The following is a 14,071-nucleotide window of genomic DNA, read 5'->3' as shown; positions in this document are numbered from 1 at the left end:
CTTAACTATATCCTTTCCAGGCCCAGTATTCCATAAAATTAATGAAATATTTGCTTATGGAGTAAACAACATCGTCCAAGCGATTTCTTTAAGCCACATTCTTTTAATATCTAAGAAAAACTGGCTTATTGTTAGAAGAATAATCTAGCAAATTGCCTTACGTCAGAAATGTCTTAAGCTGTATTCCATAAACAATCATTACTTTGCTTATGCGGATAAGACATATTGCTTACTTTCACTTATGACGTAACGATAACCCCCTACGATGATGGAAAGATTGGCACATTGTTTTTCATTATTTTATTATTTTATTTTTATTTGTGTGTTTTTTTTTTAGTGAGGAGTAATTTTTTTTTCTTGGCATTTGCGCGTTAATGAGATTGAAACTTATTATGATGCCGGATTTATTACATCTGGTACCCACATCAGTGGTTTTATACACTGCTATTCTTGAGGTCCTGTAACATAACAAAGTAACGATCAATTCAAAATACACGACGTAACAAATCAACGTCGTTCAGTTTTAAATAACAGTATCGAAACCATGACCATATTATGTGTCATCAATTCAAAGTTGATTCCAAAAATATGAAAAGTACATTATCATTAAAAACAGAGTGATACCCTTCACCATGGACCTCAGGTTTTCCATTTCAAGAGAGATATTCTCTTACATGTATGAACACGATGAATTTGTGAAGGGAAGTGACGTTTAGAACTTCATCTGCAGAGCTGATTTCAAAGACATGCAGCATATTGTGGGAACTACTTTTTTCCTGCTTGATTTTCAAGCTTGTGGGATTATGAGACAATTATTCACTACTTGCGAAAAATGTACAATATCCCCGCACTTTACCTTTGTAAACATGCGGGGAGGGGGGGGGGGGTGCTGTACTGTGGATTGCCATGATTTGAACCCATAAGTACAACATGTGTGCCCTTAATAGAGTGCAGATCTCCCAGAAAAACAGATAAGCAAACAAGCTAAGAGTGCTAGTTTCATGAAATCTCCCCCCCCCCCCTCTCACGCTACCATGACCATTTTGAATGATATTTGCTTTAATGGTTATGCCTGTCACGCATCATGATTATTCTGCCATTTTGACTATGGGTTTATTCTTTCATCATTGTCTCATTGAGGGATTGTCATACTTGTTTCCGGATTGGCTTGATATCATTGTACTTGCAGTGTCTGGATGGAATGCAATCTATGTATCCAACAGAATGTATGTTTCTATATTACACTAAACTTGGGTATGGTGTATAATATTGCCAATAAGAATGAGATCGAGTTAAGACGGACAAAGCGTTGACGATCAGCAGGCGGTTATGATTATTATTTCATGATGTAAATCTACTTATTTCAACTCTGTTGAACCCCAGCATCATCCTGTTAGCCATCTATAAACATGTTCTCTAACAGACCCTTATATATTGATAAGACCAGTTGTCATTCTTTGCATCTTTTAAAGCCTCTGTCTATCCCCTTCTTCTTCCCTTTACTTCTTCTTTGTTCTTATCATTACTATGATCTTCTTCAATATTGTTTATTTTGTCATTGTACTTAAGTTTTCTCAATCAATCGTTGTTGGTAAATTATAAAGGCCTTCTTCCGCCTCCCTGGTTCCTCAGGATGCTGTCATTAAATTTTCCCTTTTATCAATAAATAAAATGACCTATCCTCAGCTAAGGATGTTCAGCTTCAGGTTGTTGTTGTTGTTGTTGTTGTTGTTGTTGTTGTTGTTGTTGTTTTTAACAACATCTTTCCATTCTATTCCATTTCCATTCCATCCGTTTTAAACATGCCTCACCACACATCCAGGTATTCCAGCACTTCATTTCATTTCATTTCAGTTATTACATTTCCAACAAAGATACAATATTGTAGCATAGATAGCACATGGCTATACTAAATCAATGCAGCTCATTTCGTGTAATAAAGGAACACTGTGAAAGGAAGTATATGTGCCTACATGTACAATCTATAACTCTTGCTGTATCAAAGAAAAGTTGTTGGGAATGGAGGGGACTTCTGAGAAATTTGACTTATATTATCAGTCACCTCATGAACAATAACTAACAACTGAACTGCGGATCGTCCTAAAACAAAAACAAAAACCAAACCAAACCAAACTGAAACACGCGTACAAACGCACGCACAAACATAAAGCAGCTTTCTTATGGACGAGTATAAGTGTGAAAGGAATGACAGTATACAAATATACCAGGGGGCGTTTCATCAACGAGTTCGTCGGAGGTTTTCACCGACAAATTTGCTATCAGCCAATCAGACGCAATGATTTCAGTAAAAGCCTGAGAGGCTCTGGTTGAAACTATGCGCATGAGGTGACTTCAGTAGCACTATTTTCTGAGGGGCGCAGCCCCGAAGAAAATAGTGCTACTGAAGTCACCGAAGGCACATAGTTTTAACCGGTGCCTCGAAAAATTGGCCTGGTATATTTGTTTTATATCCCTCCTAATGAATTTAAGAGTATTCGACTGCTGGTATTCTGTAATTTACCTCTTTTTTAAGGGCATCTTGCTTTACTTTTCAAGAAGATTGACTAGTCATTTACGCTCGGGAAAGCAGCTCAGCAGGCGGGCAGCGCGTACTATGAAGAGACAACTGCGCGCTCAGCCGCTGAAGTGTATGTACTCGGTGCATTGCTGTACAACGTACTGGTAAACATGCGCAAACTGCAAACTCACTACGCGCTTCATACTATCCGATCTGTCAACAAGTACGTACGGTGATGTGCGTGCTCGAGCTGATCAACGATGTGACTGTGAGCTGCAGTTGATTGTGTTTTCTGTCGTCTTTCTACCTAGCTGTCTGTACATGAATATGGACTATCACTTCCTGTTAAAATGCAAGTATACATTGTAAATTTGGGTAGCATTCAGTAACAGCGTATAAGGTTAGATTAGGCACTGGAAAAATTCTAGCGATTAAAGCATCGAGTGCCACTGTAAATTCGTGTGATTCGTACGGTTCGTACGGTAACTAACTCGTTAGACACTCTAAAAAATAATTATTAGGAATGAGATTACGGGAAATAGGGCCTACTGTTAGACAGGTAGAACTAACGTTAGGCTTAACTAGCGCTAACGTTAATCAGTTTCGTTTGTCAACATCTTTTGGGTGGGTCGCTCGAGTAAGTGAACTGCGACTTATGGTTGCGAGACCAACTTTCAAAAGGCGAAGCATGAACTCCCCAAAGGCCTACGGTACGTCGAAGAACCCTAGCTTGCTTATTGTTGTCTAATTATAGATCTACGATATCGCCTACTCTGTTGTAACGTAATACAATTTTTTCTTTTTAGGTAGAATGAGGGCTTTATAAGAGTCTCTCTGAGTCTCTCTAACGTAACCCGTGTCGCATTGAGTGTATGCGTGCCTTGTGGTTCTCGAGAAGTGCAGTGATGTAAGGCGCTGCGATACCCATTCATTTACACGTGAAATATTTCGCGTCGCGACGCGAAGCAAAAAAGGCGCGAAAATCACCAGCGTGGTATAATAAGCAAATAATCAACGTTGGTGAAGGTGATGGGACAAACTATCACTTCCGAGGCGATCTGGGGCGGCGTTTCATCAACGAGTTCGTCGGAGTTTTCACCGACAAATTTGCTATCAGCCAATCAGACGCAAGGATCTCATTAGCTTTTAACAGTTGTCAGTGTAAATCCTTGCGTCTGATTGGCTGATAGCAAATTTGTCGGTGAAAACTCCGACGAACTCGTTGATGAAACGCCCCCCTGGATGTAGCTATCTTTCCGAAGCGCAGCTGAGGAAAGATAGCGTACACATTCAGATCGCCGAGGAAGTGATAGTTTGTATCATTGCCTGAAACTAAAAGTTGATTATTTGCTTTATATTCCACATCTAGGGTCCTAGAAATTCCCATTTTATTCTACATCTGAAACCGTTTTAGCTGTCTTTAGGTATCCTTAGGGCTTAGGCTACGTGTGCGCGTAGATGACAAAACAATGAATTTGCTGCGCGCACCGCGCGGCACCGAAGCGAAAGTGCGTTGCACTGTGTACTATCAAGTGACCTAGGTCACATGATAGTCCACAGTGCAACGCACTTTTATTTCGCGCGTACTCATCTTGCGTTAGGACTGTGTGGACTGTGTGGAGATCAGCGAAACAAAAGGGACTATCAACATAGAGTGTAACGAACTTTTCTTCTCAGGTGATGTGATGGGCAAAACTACGCTTCATCACGTGATCAGCTCTGGACCAATCCTATTGCAACATTCTTAGTATGTGGAATATAATTTTTACCATTTCCCTAGGGAGTATAGTCATTTGTATGGTAGAATTATGTTTTGTTGTTTACAGTGCTCTCGACCAATCAGAGGACGAGAAGCAATTTGTGAGGGATATAAAAGAGACTATAGTCAAGCGGACAGGTATTTTAGTCCATGGTCCAAGAGTCGAAAAATGGGTTGTTGGTACCACCCGAGGTGGCAAAACCTTTTTGGTGTCATTTTGTTTGTCGGACATAGATACGCTTATCAAGCTATGATAGCATTTCCAAATGAGTAGCTTAGTCATAATAAATGAATTTTTATCCAATTTGGTCTCGTTTCTATATCCCTATACTTCTGAATCGAAACTAACCGCTATACAAAACGAGCACTGCCTTCTGTATGTCCACAGGTGTTCTGTTGTAAACGCGGTGCGCTTAGTCTTTATTCAAGGCAGCGAAGGAAATATCCAAAGGGTTATGATGTCCACAACTGTCACGCGGTGCGCTTAGTCTCTATCTAGAACAATGTACCGTTATCATATCTAAAGTCCTTAATAAAAGGGATTATCTATACTGTTTTTATATACACCCTCTCAACAAATACATCAGTTTTAAACAAAAATCACTCTGTTCATTTACAACATTATTAATTATAATGTATTGTAGTGTACCGGTACATTATTTTTGCATAATCTTTCATTGTTGGATGGAAATAAAGCGACATTGGCGTGGTATTAGCGTTTTCAACGTAGCGTTTTCACCGGAAAATGATAAATAATCGAAAAAGATGCTAGAATTCACGAGAAATTGCTTTTTTGTTGTTGTTGTTGTTTTTAGATAAAGGGATATACACTGTATCATAAGCTTTGGATATTCCCTTCGCCGTCTTGAATATTAGACTAAGCGCTGTGGACATCATAACCCTTGGATATTCCCTTCGCTGCCTTGAATAAAGACTAAGCGCACCGCGTTTACAACAGAACACCTGTGAACATACAGAAGACAGTGCTCTTCTTTGTATAGCGGTTGGTCTCCATTCAGAAGTACAGGGATATAACAATGAAACCAAATTGGTTTAAAATTCATTTACTATGACTAAGCTACTCATTTGGAAATGCTATCATAGCTTGATAAGCATATCTATGCCCGACAAACAAAATGACACCAAAAAGGTATTGCCACCTCAGATGGTACCAATATCTGGCCTGGCCCATGGACTAATAAAGAGGACAGGGCAAAGGGGCGAAAGTAGAGGAATTCAAGTGTCAACACCAACGTAGACTGAGATCACCAAGGTTAAAATGAAAGCTGCCTTTGGGTGAAGGCAGCTGATGAACAGAAAATGAGGAATTAAATCTACGGCTTTCATGGATGTAAAACTTCTTTGAGATAGAAATCTTTAACTCAAAGGTACAAGTATTAATACTTAAATCTTTCTTTATGCTGTTATCAAGAGAATTCCAAAAGTTTCTTGGGCCGAGAAAGGAAAATATGGATTTAGTTAATTGTCCCGTTTTGTTTTTAATGATGATGATGATGATAATAATAATATTGATAATGATAATAGTAATAATGATAATAATGAAATAATGCAAATAATAATAATAATAATATGTAAATTTGATTGAAGGGATTTCTTTTATAACTGTATACTATTCAGGAATATATCTCTTGGTAGATCTTCCAAGGGGTTACTAACAAAATACATAAAATAGTTGTCTGAAAAACAATCTTCATGAAATACACTTCATAAAATTCAAACTGCAAGGGCCCGTTTTTAGCGTCAAAAAACTGCTAAAGACCTTAGCAACATTCAGGACTTGTGGGGTATCGGGGGTAATCTGGGTATAAACTGGGAAATCTTTGGGCGCACTTTCAGATTTGCATTGGGGACTTCAACGCAAAGCCAGACTTGATACCCATGGAAGTGCGTCTCTGTTGGTACAATCATATCTAAAGCTCCTTCTTCACCATACTCTTGAAGGCTACCTCAGGAACTTGTTGCTGGATAGCTCAGACACTCTAACAAAATCAGGGTCAGAACTGACCCGGAACTGGGTCCGTTGGGGTCACACACCGTTCCGGGTCAAAAATGACTTGGGATTTGGTCATGAAGACCCGGAATGGGGTCACCCTGACCCAATTCATGACTCTGGATGAGGTCATATCTGACCCATGCATTCCTTGTCATTTCTGACCCCCGAATGGTGTGTGACCCCAACGGACCCAGTTCCGGGTCAGTTCTATGACCCGGACTTTTTTGACCTCCATGCGACACTTGGCTTCGAACTTTCCTGTCCAATCCTGTTTTCACTGTCCTTTATTCATTACTAGTAACATGGAGAAATGCAAGTCATGCTGAGTTTAGGAGAATGTGCATTCCATAGTCTTTTGTTAAGTATGATATTATTTTTAGCAGTTTAGCAATGATTGACAACTTCCTTCTTCCGGATTATTCTGGATTCAGAAAGAAAAAAGTCAACAGACCGATATAGTATTTACATACTGACTGTATTTTTGTGAAGTAGCAGATAGAACGGGGGTGGTATAGACAAGCTGGAGTGGCTATTTTGATTTTCTTCATCAACTGTTCATGCATGGTGATAGTGAAGAACAAATGAGTTGAGCTGTGCAGATCCAGTCATACCTCAGTGGTCGCACACGACGCGCCTCATTAAAAAAGGGGCCTGTCTAACAGTGCCAATGTGGGTGTCCCCCAGTGTTCAATACTTGAACCACTATTATTCTGATATAATAATGCCAAGTAACGCTACACGCAGACTATACAAGGTCATACAGTGGAGATCATATTGGAATCAGCGTCGCACTGCTCATTTTTTTTTTTTATAATAGAGATAGGTTGGATGGGACCTAATTTCATTTAATTCTGAATGTCAAGAAACTCATTTCATACAAACAGGCCGTTTTCGTTATTTTGAATTCATGGATGTTTCATTTCTCGGGAACACAGAGGCGAGCTTTAACCCGCCTTTTTTGAGTGAAAATTAACCCGCCTTTTTTAAATGAAATTCAATTGCTGGAATCTGGTTTGCATACATTACTTGTTTCTACTTCGGACAAGCTTTCAGGTTGTCAAGAACAACCTCTGTTTAACAATTAGAAGTAAGCATAAAATTTGAATATGTTAAATCCGCCAATTGAAGCAAGAAAATCTCAAGTTCAGATCGGTTAAAACGTTGAACTTACAGCAATGAACTTGAAAGAGTAGCTGAATAAAAGCTCTGAAGTGTTTAGATGAAGCTATAAGCTGACAAAAACAAGTTGAAGAATTCTGTAAAGTCCACACCACACAGTTGACATTGGTAAGACGCCTGCGGAAGTATTTGGTCAAAAGCAGTGCCAAAACGCTGAAATCATTAACTCTACTGTACTTGGAATAGTGTTCATGAACATGGTCGAATGCTTTAAGGATATGTTCATTAGACAACACATAAAACAAGTTAATGGTTAGAGGGAGAGTGGACCACACAGGGCCAACCAGCCAGGTGATCGGAAGGCAACTTATTTCATTTCAATTCAGTTCAGTTTATTTCTGCATTCCGTTCTCAATATAATATACAACAACAACATTTGACAATACGTCATAAATCACATGACTTGCTCCAACGCATTGATACACATTGTGGGGGTACGATTGTCTAGCGAAAATATATGGGGAGAAAAAAAAATGTCAAATTGAATGTAACTTGAACGATAAAGAACAGTTCAAAGTGGGCATGTTTATAATATATATACTGAAAGAAATTAGACTTGACGCGGACGTTGCTCTCGATCTTGTTCTCCCTTTTAATCAATCGAGCTTTCGGCCTGTCATCAGGCCTTCATCAGGATCTGATCTGGGACTTTAAATTTGACGTGATGTCCTGCATCACAGCACCGTGTGCTCATCTTCTGTGTTGGGCTACATGTCCCGTCTGGTCTTGGCTGAGTGTTCTGCTACGGGTGTTCTGCAACGGCGTAGCCAGGATTTGATCTTAGGGGGGCGGTTAGTCTGCGAGGGAGCGAAGCGACCGAGCCCGAGCGAGCGGAGAGATTGAGGGGGGGGGGGGGGGGGGAGAGTTTGGGAGGGGGGGTGTTCCCCCTCCCACGGTAAGAACTTTTTGCATTTTGATGTTGTAAATGGTGCAATTTGATGCATGTTTTTGCGCGTTTTATCGACGTGAAACAGTCCCACTTGTTTAAAGTAGCAGTATATTTTAGTGTTTATTATTGAACAATTTGCCTATAAAATGGTATAATTTAAACACACTTCTTGTATTAATTCTTTTCACTGAATATCATGAACGCGACTGAACCCGAGCGAGCGGAGCGAGCGAGGGGGAGGGGAGGGTGTGAGAGGGGGGTGTCCCCCCTCCCACGGTAAGAACTTTTTGCATTTTGATGTTGCAAATGGTGCAATTTGATACATGTATTTGCTCGTTTTATCGACGTGAAACAGTCCCACTTGTTTAACAAGGTAGCAGTATATTTTAGTGTTTATTATTGAACAATTTGCCTGTAAAATGGTATAATTTAAACACACTTTTTGTATTAATTCTTTTCACTGAATATCATGAACGCGACTGAACCCGAGCGAGCGGAGCGAGCGAGGGGGGAGGGGAGGGTGTGGGAGGGGGGTGTCCCCCCTCCCACGGTAAGAACTTTTTGCATTTTGATGTTGTATATGGTGCAATTTGATGCATGTTTTTGCGCGTTTTATCGACGTGAAACAGTCCCACTTGTTTAAGGTAGCAATATATTTTGATGTAGATTATTATTGAACAATTTGCCTATAAAATGGTACAATTTAAATACACTTCTTGTGTTAATTCTTTTCACTGAATATCATGAACGCGACTGAACCCGAGCGAGCGGAGCTTTTGTCTTTTTAGAATTGAAATAAAGCGATCTGGGTATAGCCACAGTCTACTTCTATGCATGGCGGAAGGGGGGGGGGGGGAGGGGCGAGCGACCAGGGAGAAGGCGTGGGCGAGTGTTATCTCCACCCTTCCCTTCCGATGGAGCTTTTGCCTTTTTAAGGTTGAAATTGAGATATCTCGTATACGCATATTTGATGGAATCAACATTTGGGAAATCACACACACACACACACACACACACACACAAAAAAACTGACGGGGGGGGGGGGGGGCTGAGGGAGGAAAGGGTCGATTAAAAGGGGAATTCCCCTTAGAGTTTACATGAGGGAACCTTGAGTTTTCGGAATATAAGTGATAAGTCTTGTGCACTCAGAATTATTCACATTTTTTTTTTGTAAATCTAAAAAGTGTACTAAGCTAGGGAAAGAGGCACAGAGGGGGGAGGGTTTGGGAAGGGGATACCCCCTCCCAAGCACGAGAGATTGTGCATATTTTGAATTGAAATTCAACGATCTGGTGCACACTTTGAGTGAAATATTCAAAAAAATATCTTATTTGGTGAAAGGTTGCAAAGGAGACCCGCTTCATGCGCATGCATACAGTGTACACGCATTTTTTTTCGCCTCCCAAATCCCCGGTCCAAATCTTAGGGGGGGGGGGGGGGGGGGGGCTACCGCCCCCATCGTAATTCATGTCAGCCCTATTAAATGTAATACAAGTACACTTTAACGCTAAATGTAATCATGACCCTAAATTCAATACCCCTCATTTAGTCCATGGGCCAGGCCAGATATTGGTACCATCTGAGGTGGCAAAACCTTTTTGGTGTCATTTTGTTTGTCGGGCATAGATATGCTTATCAAGCTATGATAGCATTTCCAAATGAGTAGCTTAGTCATAGTAAATGAATTTTTAACCAATTTGGTCTCGTTGTTATATCCCTATACTTCTGAATCGAAACTAACCGCTATATAAAGAAAAGCACTGTCTTCTGTATGTTCCATAGAGCTGTAAAATGCAGCTCTATGGTATGTTCACAGGTGTTCTATTGTAAACGAGGTGCGCTTAGTCTTTATTCAAGGCAGCGAAGGGAATATCCAAAGGTTATGATGTCCACAGCGCTTAGTCTTTATTCTAGACGGCGAAGGGAATATCCAAAGCGTATGATACAGTGTATATCCTTTTATCTAAAAACAACAACAACAAAAACAATTCCTCGTGAATTTTACCGTATCTCTCCATTATTTATAATTTTCCCACGAAAACGCTACGGTGAAAACGCTGATACCCCGCCAATGTCGCTTTATTTCCCTCCAACAATATAAGATAATGCAAAAACAATGTACCGGTACACTACGATACATTATAATGAATGATATCGTAAATGAACAGAGTGATTTTTGTTTAAAACTGATGTATTTGTTGATAGGGTAGTATAAAAACAATATAGATAATACCTTTTATGAGGAACTTTAGATATGATAACGGTACATTGGTCTAGATAAAGACTAAGCGCACCGCGTGACAGCTGTGGACATCATGACCCTTTGGATATTCCCTTCGCTGCCTTGAATAAAGACTAAGCGCACCGCGTTTACAACAGAACACCTGCGGACATACTATAAGGCAGTGCTCTTCTTTGTATAGCGGTTTAGTTTCGATTCAGAAGTATAGGGATATAAAAACGAGACCAAATTGGTTAAAAATTCATTCATTATGACTAAGCTACTCATTTGGAAATGCTATCATAGCTTGATAAGCATATCTATGCCCGACAAACAAACTGACACCAAAAAGGTTGTGCCACCTCAGATGGTACCAACAACCCATTTTTCGGGTCTTGGCCCATGGACTAATTAGGGAGTGTAACCAACGCGGAATATTAGGCAAAAGATCAGGGGTAGGGGATATGAAGCAACCTTCTATAGCATTCAAGAGCAGCAATAGTTGCTTAGATTGGTTTTTGTTGTTTACCCAGGTAAAAATCACACAGTCTTATTAATTCTTTTGTTTGCTGCAAAGTTGATTAGCTCCATGTGACATAGTCTTTAAATCTATTACTTTTATTATACAATCGCACAAACATTTTGTATTCCAATCTTCATTCAGTGTTCATGATTATTTACAGTTTTGCTGAAAAAGAAAAAATAGGCAAAAATTCTTTGCAAGGAAATTCTGAATATGAATAATATTGCAAGAAAAAACACATATGCTACTGATTTAGGAATTAAAAATTAGAAAGATCAAGAAAGATTTCGCAAAATCTTTTTTGAACCATCATTATCTATAATGTTTCAATAACGAAATATCTGTCACATATTGACAGGGCAGCAAATGATTGTCCGAAATATTAGCCTCATGACATTGTTCACTACTCCTGGCAATCACTACTATACTTAGGGCACGAAACTGGGGCGATTGGTCGTGGGGAGGGTACACGAAGTAATTCGAAATTCCCGTAAAGCAAAATGAAATACTGTAGATTTTTTTTTTTAATCATCTTTGAGTCACTATTTGTATCATTGTTTTTCCTATGATATACAATGTATGAATGTATGAGTGAGGCAAACTGACTTTGAGCGAGGTCTGAACTGTTGACTCGATGATATCAATTGTAGAACGCGAAGCAATGGATACATGTTTTGCTGCAATATGGAAGGCCGAAAAAGCCTTACGAGAAAACCAAGAATAAATTCAAAACGCTCGTGCCATTGCCTTTTGCATGATAAGACTGACGATCACTAAAGCTCCTTTGGTATAAATCAGTCAAAATCCTAGACTTTCATACAGAAAGGGGGTGCATATCAAATTGAGGGGTCAAAAAATATATTACATTTAGGGTTGACATGCTTTACCTTTTAATAAGGTTTTCCTTAGGTTAGGATTGTTATTACAATATATAGGGTTGTCTCCGGTTATTGCATTTAGGGTTAAGGTGTATTACATTTAAGCTAGTTTCAGGTTATTACATTTAGCGTTAAAATGTTTTACATTTAGGGTTGTTATTACATTTATGGTTAAGGTGTATTACATTTAGCGTCGTTATAACATTTAGGGTTAAAAAGTATTACATTTTCGGTCGATATTACAATTAGCGTTGACATGTATTACATTTCGGATTGTTATTACATTTAGGGCTGACATGTATTATATTTAGGGTTGTCTCGATCCAGTTATTACATTTAGGGCTAAAATGTATTACATTTGGGGTTGTTATTACATTTAATAAAGGCTCACGAGTGATACGATAAAGGCAATAAAGGCTCACGAGACCGACACTAAGCAAAGAAAGCCCACGAGACCGACAGAAGGCAAAGAAGGCCCACGAGACCGACACTAAGCAAAAAAAGGCTCACGAGACCGACATTAAGCAAAGAAAGCCCACGAGACCGACAGTAGGCATTAAGGGTCGATATTACATTTAGTGTTGATATTACAAGGGTGATACAACTCCGACTCCCGTCCCCATATCTAAGCAGTTTCGCTTTCCTGTGGAATAGGACGGAGATGTTGGGACAAGATCGCTGATTGGCTGGCTGGTTGGCTGACTGGCTCACTCCTGCCCAGCATCGGGACCGAACGCTATTTTGGCCGAGTACAGTACTCTTTTTTCCCCCAAAGACGGGGCGTTTCATCATGCGCAGAAGCAATTTTTGCACATGGCACGCTCAACTACCGGCAGCATCGTGCTTGTGAAAACTCCGCTATTACCCAGTAAATTCACACATGTTAAAATTCAATGAAATGCGCACTCACACGTAAACAAAGATATAGTAAAAGACTGCCCTGACACCTCGAGCTATTCTCAGATGAATGTTGTGGTTGTTGCTCGGGGAATATCTGTGATTATCCACGATGAAATTCTTTCCATATCACCTTATTCGCGCATGCACAGAATATTTCACGGTCCGCTTTATGCCCCTCGAGATACCATCTCGTTCTCAAAAGCTGCGCAATGGAGCGTGAAAATCGTCGCAATTAAGATCTGAGGCAAAACAATATACATTTTTTGGAAGAGTTGAAAAGGACAAGACAGTGTCTGGAACCGATGAGGTTGGCTTGCCGAACGTACACGAGTAAGCTGCGTATAAACAAGTGTAGGGTACGACTTCTGCTAATTCCTCATCAACACGACTTCTGCTAATTCCTCATCAACACGACACACGACACACGAAAATAAGGTACGCAATGGTCAAAGTTGTTGTTTTTTTGTTTCTGTGTTTGTTTATTTTTGGAAAAAATGCATCAGAGAATTATTGTTTCCATTGATATGAAATGCTACCTGACCCTATTAACGTATCGTATCACCCGTAGTGCTTTCGCGTTACTCGTTTTATGCTTTTTTTTTTTCTGTAGGCCTACACCCGGAGATCACCTCCAATTTAATAGTGATCATAATGAATGTTCCTTCTTCCTTTTCTAACTCATATTATCTTAGAGCATACTGTATATATCACGTAGTATTGAATATATATTTGCATTGCTATGTAATTGTTGACGTTTGCATATATAGTTATGTTATATGCTGAAAGCAAAAGTTTTGCATTTCACTTGTTGCCTCAACACATTTTGTGATTGATTGTGTAAAGCTTCCATGGAATTCCATGGTACTTCAATGACAACAGAAGAATAGATTACGCAGAAATAAACAAATGAAATCTGCAAAGTATACACTAACATTACGATTAAAAAAATATCAAACAGCCTTAGCAATGCAGGAGTTGGGTAAAGAGTTTCCTTTGATTGTGCAAGTGGCAAGAGTACTGTTTGATTTTCTTCTGATCTTTTTTTTTTATACATAGCCTTTAACGGGGCATTTAAGCTTTATAGGCGTACTACGTGGCACTCATTTCCTGATTACGTTCATACTAATGAGAATGACGGAAGGTTCCAACTATGATAACTGCGTTTTGTAAATACAAATTTTTTTCCCCGT

The sequence above is a fragment of the Diadema antillarum genome, unplaced genomic scaffold (assembly GCF_040938485.1).
Source record: "Diadema antillarum isolate AM-2024a unplaced genomic scaffold, OU_Dant_1.0 seq00000512_RagTag, whole genome shotgun sequence".
In the NCBI taxonomy this organism is placed as follows: Eukaryota; Metazoa; Echinodermata; class Echinoidea; order Diadematoida; family Diadematidae; genus Diadema; species Diadema antillarum.
This window is presented reverse-complemented; position numbering follows the sequence as displayed.